Genomic DNA, 9,244 nt, shown 5'->3' on the forward strand with positions numbered 1-9,244 from the left:
ACTTTGTTAGGAGGCTTGGTAGTGATGCAAGAGTCCAGGATTTGAGTAATTTTTTCTGAGCCCAGCCATGAGGGGGCCAGGGGGGTGCTCAAGCCCCCTCAGCCCCCCCCCCCTAAATACGCCTCTGACTCACTGACTTTAGCTAAATCTCATGCAAAATGACATAGAATAGAAATCCTAGCCATGAAATCAAAAAATGTTGACCACACCACACCTACTTATGGCACCCACGTTGTTACACGTGGGTCAAATACCGTCACACCCACTTTCCCCCTAATTAATTGTTTCTAAAAATCTTCAAGAACAAGAAGAATCAAATTATCAAAGAATGCGGGAAAAGTTCCATGGATTGGATGGTCATTCACTTCACCAGTCTCTGTTCTTAAGATGATGAATGACTAGTGAGTCTAAAGAGATACTGTCTATTGATATACAACTACTGTCACTGATCACTTTATATATTGAGTTTTACATTGATAATTATTGTAATGTTATTTGTTGTGGCTAGTGAGTTTTGTATGTGTACAATTGATTGATTGATATACTATCATTAATTACCTTTGATATATTTGTTTACACATACATGTACATTAGGGTGTGGTTTTAGAGTAATTGTTTTTCTCTTATTTGTGTTTTCCTTCTCTCCCCCCTCTCTCTCCCCCTCACTCCAAGGTATGGTTCAGTAGTTCAGGTCAATCAGCTCATTAACTTTTAGGCGTCTGTCTTCTCACTAGTGGAAATTGTAAGCCATTTTAATATTAATTAATTAATATTATCACAATTAGATTAATTACAATAATAATAATAATATGCATTAAATTCCTCTTGCACTTATATGGCTCATCCATTAACTGATAATCAGTTTGCCCAATACTTTACTATACATGTACATGTACTGTTTCATGTACTGCCTGGTATGTGCACATACATGTACATGTACTTATGTGTGATCACCACTGACTTATAAATATTTCTCTAAACATTCCCATAGCCTATAGCAGTAACACATGTTATAGCTGTAGTAGAAATGTTCTTTATCCTGTGGCCTAACAGCCTCTAGTAATGTTAGCTGGACAGTAAACTAACTTAGGCTATTAACACTGATTGATTCCTCACAGTATTAAATGTTGTTCATTCTGTATTGGGTATAGAAATTAAGTGCTTGCCCATCCATAACTTCATCCCCAATAGGCAGTATCTTTTTATGATAAATATGTGAATCATATTAGATGTGTAATGATGTGTTATTGTATTCTTGAGTGTATACCTCTCACTGTCAGCTCTTTATGTACACAGCAGATGCTTCTGGCAAATTTGTTTACATTGAAAAATATTTATTAACACACAGTGTACAATAAAGAAATGAGATTAGTTTAATACACAAGTATTGTAATATTTATTTGTTAATGTAATAATTGATAGTTCTTAGTGGCAATACGGTATTTTAAAAACTAAGTTAAACAATAGAATGTGCTTCACTCGATGTGAGTTGCCTTACTCCCATTATCCTTGTCCTTGTCCCAGCTGGTTCCCTTGATCACAAATTGCCAGTAAATCCTAGCCCAAGAAGGATAACCCCTGTTATAATTGCAATGAGCGCACCAATGATAGCCATCCAAACACAGACACAAGGGCCATCACAACTTGTGCAATCTTCATTTGGTCCAAGAAAGAGTTTCGTACATTTACCCATTCTTGATAATAAGGGCGAGCTAGTAACTAGAAGACGGAGGACTTGCTTACTGATTCTTATCGTTCCTAGTCTCCTCCCTATTATATTATCATATCGCTCCTCCTCCTCTTGTCTCCCGTGATACGGTCCGATGTAGATTCATGTATTGTAATATTACAGTATAGCATAGTATAAATGTACTTCATACTATTATGTTCCTACTAGCCAAGTAACCTACGCTCCTGGAAAAGTTGTTGTATTTGACATTATTTAAGTAACTTTAGTATAAAATGAACAGTAGAAACAATAATGCAGCATTCACAAGTGTCAAAATTAATGTTGAAGGAGTGAGACAATTAATACTATATTTAGCAATATTTTTGATTGTGTGTGTAATGCTCATGTATTGAAGTTAAGTTAGTACCACATTCTCTTACTCTCCTTATTCATTCCTTATCCTTGTTATAGTTCCAGAGTCACAAGCCATTCTTAAAGTGATCATAAGTTTCCTGTTAGCCCCAATATAAGGAGGATAATCCCCACTATAAAAATGATCACAGCACCAGTAATAACAAGGCACAGACAGCAAGCAGCTTCATCACTCATCTTTGTAGATATGATAAGGATCCAGCAAGTAACAAGAAGACGAAGGACTCAATGTGTTGTTTCTTATTGTTTATGCCTAGTCAGCTTGCAACGTAGCAAAACAGTGACGCTATAAAACCTCTCGTCAGCACATTCCTTCCCCTCCCCCTCTTGTTGATAGGTTCTATGTCGATATTCATTTGTTGATCCTTCCGACGCGTTGACATGAATAAATAATTAGTGACATTGTTTTCAATGCACTCTTGCGCTCACTTTCTTCTTTATTTCAATTTATTGTAAATACATGTACTTTTACTAAATGTTGTATGTACTTAGCACCTCATCTAATGTGTTTTGTGCATATATTATTAGTTACAGAGTTACAAAAATTTTAAAAGGCCTAAACTCAAGAATTCATTACAATGTACACATACTCACTAGCTTTAATATAAAAATGTTGATGTAAAGTGTTTTATGTCTTTTACTTAACCAGATAAGCCATATTTAAGTAAAGCAATCCCGACCACAATGATAATACCTAATCCTATAATAGGTAGTGGTCCTGGTCCTGGTCCTGGTCCTGGTGGTGGTGATGGTGATCTTCTGCTCCTTTGAGTGCTTAACGTGCTCCTCTCCATGCTAGTACAAGAACTAAATAGCAACGTTGGCTCACAGAAACCTCTCTAGTGGTTTTAGCTGTTAGACGAGCCCCTTTAAATCTATTGTGTCACTACGAAGCCTCTCAAACTAACTTATGACCCTCCCATTGGTATCCGGAGATATACCATCATGATCGGTTTGCATATGAGGGGAGGGGGCTTGTTAGACGTGTGACATACATGTACATATTGAATGGATTACATGTTCCTAATGTGTACATATACATCTACTGGTTGTGTGTAGCAACTGTACTGACTTCATGTTCCTTTTTCCTTGAGTCTTGTCATTTCTCTCTCTCTTTTTATTTCTCTCTCTCTCTCTCTCTCTCTCTCTCTTTTTCTCTTTCCCCCCTCTCTCTCTCTCTTACTCTCTTGCCCTCAGTAAATCAGTAACTACAATGTATAATGAATCCTCAATCCTATACTGTACAATATTTTATTAGAAATGACAATGTAAGTACATGTACATACATACATGTACATTTACACTTATAATGGTAATGGTGTCTTCAGTACATTGTATGGTACATTAGCCCTAATGGATGGTTGGTTTTTCTTGTAATTTGAGGGAGTTTCAGTTTATACAGACTGGTTCCTCCTACTCTTATGATTATTATTACTAATGTTACTATACTTTGTATTACATGCACATTATATGTGTATATACATGTTCATCAATGTATATGTAGTGTGTGTACATGTACATGTATTAATAGTTGCTTGAGGGAATTTGAGGAAGTAACTGTGTGTATGATCAAGAGTACATAAAACCTAACATCCACTAGGCAACTTTGTTGAAATCAACAGAAATTTTTTGCCAAAAGTAGAACACTGTTCTACTTTTGGCAACAAAGTTGACATACATCAAAGTAACCACAAAGTTGCTTTCAACAAAGTTGCCATAGTGGATGTTGGGCTTAAGGGTTTCTATTTCCTAACTTGTTTACTGCTTTAGTTAATCAGTGTACATGTAGGTTCATTTATGTCAGGAGTCCATCTTTATATGTACATGTACATTGCATGCATGATTGGTACTGCTCTTCCTTCACTGATTCCTTCATTTTTACGCAAATACGAATCAAATATTAATACATCTATCTATTAAAGTTTGTTACTCTTTATAGTTATAATTTTTTTTTATTTTTAAACTTCCGTTGACATAACTGTAGGGATTTCTCCATTTTCTTCTTCTTCTTCTTCTTCTTCATTGCCTGCCTGTTCTCCAGTGTCACCATTTAAATGTACAACTAGCTCTATTTGTTGTACATCATTGATATCATTTTGGGTCCCTTCAACTGGTCTTTCAGTTTCTTTTATTATCCCTTGTCTAACTCTAGAAAATGCTTCAGTTGTAACTGTTTCCAAATCTTCCTCAAGATATACAGCTATTTTGTTAGTCACTGCTTTCTGGCATTCAACTTCTGCCATTTTTCCTATCAGTTTCTTTATGTTCTCTTTATATGTTGTTGTTATATCTTTTCTTGTTATCATTTCACCAACTCCTTCATTTGAGCCACTACTCAGTTCACTATCAACTCTGTCTCTTACCCCTTTATCAATCAGGTCCTCAATGGTGTCCAGTTCTTCTGACAAGAAGCAATGAAGTACCATAGTGGACGCCCATAGTATTATACAGAAGGCAAGCAACTCTAAATAACTTAGTAGCGATATGAATCTTACAGATCTCAGTACTGCAGTACCTGCTGTCATTGACGCTGGTATCATGTATATTCCAAATTGGATGACTCCTAGTATGCGGTCTTTATATTTCTTATATTTGCTCCTTGAAATCTTTTTGTGCGTTTTCAGAATAATCCAAGTGACCACAGATACCACAGCCCAGGAGAAGAGAAGAGTTCCTGTTGCTTGTCCTACAGCTCCGGCCATGTTCAGCTGCCATGCATAACACTCAATGGTCCTGTTACTTCTTCTCAGCTCAAATGCTTCTCTCATTGTTGTGGAATTGACTTCATTTCTATTTTCATCAAAGCAGTCAAACCCGCCAAACGGGTTGTACGTTTCAGATCGAACTATCACGACGTGTGCAAAGAATATAGCCATTGTGAAGTAAATGTTTACGAGTATGATGACGAAAAGGAATATAATATATACCCTGCCGATTACATATCCAAACATGACAGTCTGAGTCCCGTGTCTATTGATGTAAGGGAACATAATCCTCACTAGCTTATCTGGACTTGGTTTGAGACACATCCCAGCTATAAACATTCCAACTACTACTATAAGTGGGCCTACTAGTCCCAGTACACTCTGAGCTGCTATGTATCCTTCTCTTGTTGTCATTGGTATTGTCACTGTAGTACTGTTAGAGAAAGAGATCGGAGGTAGTTTTGAGTCTGTGCTTGCTCTATAGTCACAATCAAGGTATCTTGTTATACCATTGTCCTTTTTGTGCCGATGGCTGCGTTATGAGGGGCGATGTCCCTGAAGTGCTTTATAAGCTGACGGAAAGTGGAGAGGAGGTCCAACCGGAAGCCAATCGATGAAAAGGGCATATGTACATGTACATGTACATTATGTGTATGTATACTCATTAGGATATTAATAATAAGTGGATCATATGTACACTGTATACTGTAACTGTCTCTTACTCTCTTCTCCCTTTTCATCTCTCTCATTCTCTTTTTTTTGTAAATGTACATGTAGATCCTTATGTGTACATGTACATGTATATGTGTTTGTCGATCTCACATGCATGTATGTACACACACACACACAATGTTTCCATACTTAATCCTAATGCATGTACATGTACATTACTATGTATTGTTCATTATTATAGTCCACACATTTTATGACTGTGACTTATTATAGAATTCATCATTAATGTCTCTAAGCTTCTCTCCTTTTTCATTAACAATCTCTTCCTTATATGAATCAATCTCCCTTGATGTCTCTCAGCATATAGTCTATAGCCAGTAGTACATTGTACAGTGTATACAAGTACTGGGTAGCTGGTTAATACAGTGCATGGTATGTAGTTCCTCTGTAGTGTCTCAATGGCTTCCAATAGCTAATTCATGATCTTGTTTGTCCCATATCTAGGGAGTGTTCGTTATCACAGTTTGGCAATGGGGATTATATAGCCCATTTTTGGGGCTGCAATGCATTAGTATCATGAATTATTCACTATGTTAAAAAACTATTTTTGCATAGTCCATTCTTTGATCCAGTTCATTAACATTAGCAATAACACTGTGTACTCATGCTTCCCTTATAATCATAACTTTCAACAGTATAGTAGTGCTAGTACTGTGTTTTTGTGATTGTGAATGAGCTTAGAATGTATTGTTAAATCATGTACACCTGTTTCTTTTATATAAACATGATAAACATACATTATTGTTTTTGAATGCTACCTTATGCCTAATAAAGGTGTTTGCTTTCTGAAAGTACATGTAATTAGTTCTTGCTATTGCCTACATGTATATGTAGTGAAGCTTTGTGTCAAATACATTGTATTTTCATAGCAAGTAAATTAAAGAATCATTTCTGTTTCATTGATGATTGACTGTAAGCTAATTTTGGAAGATAGTAACTGCTTGTTACAGAAGTATGAATAACTATAACAGAAACATCCATTTTCTTTTTTTGTGGTGCATAAGGAGTTAAAATTTAAACAGGTGTGGTTTAAAAATCTATTTTTAGTTCCAATTAATATTAATATATGCAGTGCATGCCTTTTAATTAATTGTGTGGGAGTGTTGCTCCTACCCTCCTTTTTGTTTAGTGAATTTTGGTGTGTGTACATGTACATGTATACTAGCGACCATTTATATGCTTTGTGTATGAGTTGATGATTTATCACATTCACTCATAATATTATGAGTTTAGTTAGCATAACTAATTTTATTTTATTTGAACATAAAAGACAAAATGTATTCTAACTACAGCAGCGTTTTTTTATGTCTTAATATTAATTGGTCTCATTTCCCTGATTGCCCTCTGTTAATGAATCTCCTTGTTGCTCTTCATTCTCGTTTTTAACTTGACGTATCACTTTATCAAAGGCAGTACTGGCTATTTCATTGATATCTTCATTCTCTAAGTATCCAGCAACTTTACTTGCCACCGCCTTGTTAAACTCTTGGGTCGCAACTTTTTCTATTAGCTCCTTTGCCTTTTCCTTGTCAGTTTCATCTTCCGTGGGAATATTGTTGTTTACTAAGTTTTCAATGATTGCGTCAATTTTTTGTGGTTCTATCTCTATACAGCACCAGCACACGATGCTAGACACAAGCAATATGAAAAAGAATCCTAGTGCCTCACAAAAACTGAATGTAGATATTATGTTATAGGATTTCAGGAGTGAAATTAAAATACCCAAACCAATAGGTATTAGGTAAACACATCCTTGAAGCGCAATTAGACGAATTTTCTGTTTTAAAAGTAACTCATTTTCTTTATTTAGCATCTTCTCGTATGCTTTTAGCATAATCCAAGTGACCACTGATACCACGGCCCAGGAGAAGAGCAGAGTAGCTGTTGCTTGTCCTACAGCCCCTGCTATGTTCAACTGCCATGCATAACACTCAATGATTCTGTTACTGCTTCTCAGCTCAAATGCTTCTTCAATTGTTTCTGGATTAATTTCGTCTCCGTTTGTGTAAAAGCAGTCAAAGTCCTCAAACGGGTTATAGGCGTTTGATTGTTTGATGAAAACGTTTATAAAGAATATAGCCATGGTGAAGTAGACATTAATGAGCATGATGATGAAAAGGACTACCATGTACTTATCACTGATTATAAATCCAAACATGACAGTGTTCATACCATTTCTCTTAATGTATGGGAACATTGTCCTCACTAGTTTGGCAAAGCCTCTTAGCTTCCCTGCCACTATCATTGGCACTACTATAAAGAGTGGGAAAATGGCTCCAAATAGACACTGGAGTGCAATGTACACTGTACGTTGAGCCATCACTGAGAGAAGGAGGAGGAGTGGATGAAGCCTGACAGTCAGTAGCAGACAAGGTTTGATTGGTTAGCTACTTGGGAACGCCACTCTTCAGTGCTACTCATAAAATGTTAAAGAGTTATTGTAGTTAAGTTAACCATGCACATTATACAGCCTGTACTGTACTAGTATAGTCTATGCAGTCTATAGCTTATCTATTGCTATATAATTCATGATCTTGTTTGTCCCATATCTAGGGAGTCTTCATTATCACAGTTTGGCAGTGGGCATTGGCCTATTTACCTCAGTATTATAGTCTATGCAGTCTATAGCTTATCTATAGCTATATAATTCATGATCTTGTTTGTCCCATATCTAGGGAGTGTTCATTATCACAGTTTGGCAGTGGGCATTGGCCTATTTACCTCAGTATTATAGTCTATGCAGTCTATAGCTTATCTATTGCTATATAATTCATGATCTTGTTTGTCCTTGTTTGTCCCATATCTAGGGAGTGTTCATTATCACAGTTTGGCAGTGGGCATTGGCCTATTTACCTCAGTATGTAAGCATTACTATAGTCTACTGTAGTGCTAGCTGCAGTTTTAAAAGGCGTACCATGGTACATGTTACATGCATACTTGATTGTGCTTTCACATTTAATGTACTCGATACATTGTAAATGATGCTTATGGTTTAATCGCTACCGTATAGCGGGAAATTTTGGAGAGAATTAAATTTGGCAAATTGGCGTTTTGACAGCCATTCTCCAAAATAAAAATTCGCCATTTTGAGCCATTATGCGCATGCTCAATGGCACGTGGCTACAAATTTGCCAAATTAAAATCCGCCAATCACCAAGATTAAGCAACTTGATAAATTTTACTCCCTCCAAAATTTCCTGCTATACGGTATAATGTTATTTGATTATACATTGTGTACAGTAAGTACTGCAATGGAATTGTGTATCAGTTTAAAATACTAATAAATTCAATTTTGATACTTTACAGGAACGAACTTCAGGAGCTTGTTTTCCGGTATAGCAAGGCTGGAAAAGTCAGGGCAACCATTTTCAAGTGGGGTGAATCCTACTTAGTAATGCTACCGTGTTACTAATAGTACAGGGACTTTGGCCCAATTTTTGGCAACTTAAAAAATTTGTAAAAAATCCAAATTTGAGTGGATTTAGTTCAAACTTTCTATGCAACATAAGTACATGCATATGCATCAGAAAATGTTATAAAAATGGAGAATTCTCACCTTTTCATTTTTGGCAAAATTTGACCGAACCCCCTGTACTATAGTACAGGGACTTTGACTCAATTTCAGAGAAACTTTAAAAAATTTGTGAAAAAATCCAATTTTGATTGGAATCAGCTCAAACTTTCTACGCAACATAAGTACATGTAT

General features: G+C 36.1%; 1 long non-coding RNA gene across 2 annotated transcripts in view; it reads left to right on the plus strand.

Moving 5' to 3' along the window:
- Positions 1-250: 250 nt before the first annotated feature.
- Positions 251-9,244, plus strand: part of LOC109587259 (uncharacterized) — a 10,379-nt gene continuing 1,385 nt past the window's right edge. The window contains exons 1-3 of one of the 2 annotated variants that reach the window (XR_002187498.1): positions 251-401; positions 673-742; positions 8,214-8,320. This is a non-coding gene — a long non-coding RNA (uncharacterized LOC109587259). Of the gene's footprint in view, positions 402-672; positions 743-8,213; positions 8,321-9,244 lie in introns of those variants that run through there. The other variant, XR_002187499.1, reaches the window with a different exon arrangement.

The sequence above is a fragment of the Amphimedon queenslandica genome, unplaced genomic scaffold (genome assembly GCF_000090795.2).
Source record: "Amphimedon queenslandica unplaced genomic scaffold, v1.1 AMPQUscaffold_12636, whole genome shotgun sequence".
Classification (NCBI taxonomy): Eukaryota; Metazoa; Porifera; class Demospongiae; order Haplosclerida; family Niphatidae; genus Amphimedon; species Amphimedon queenslandica.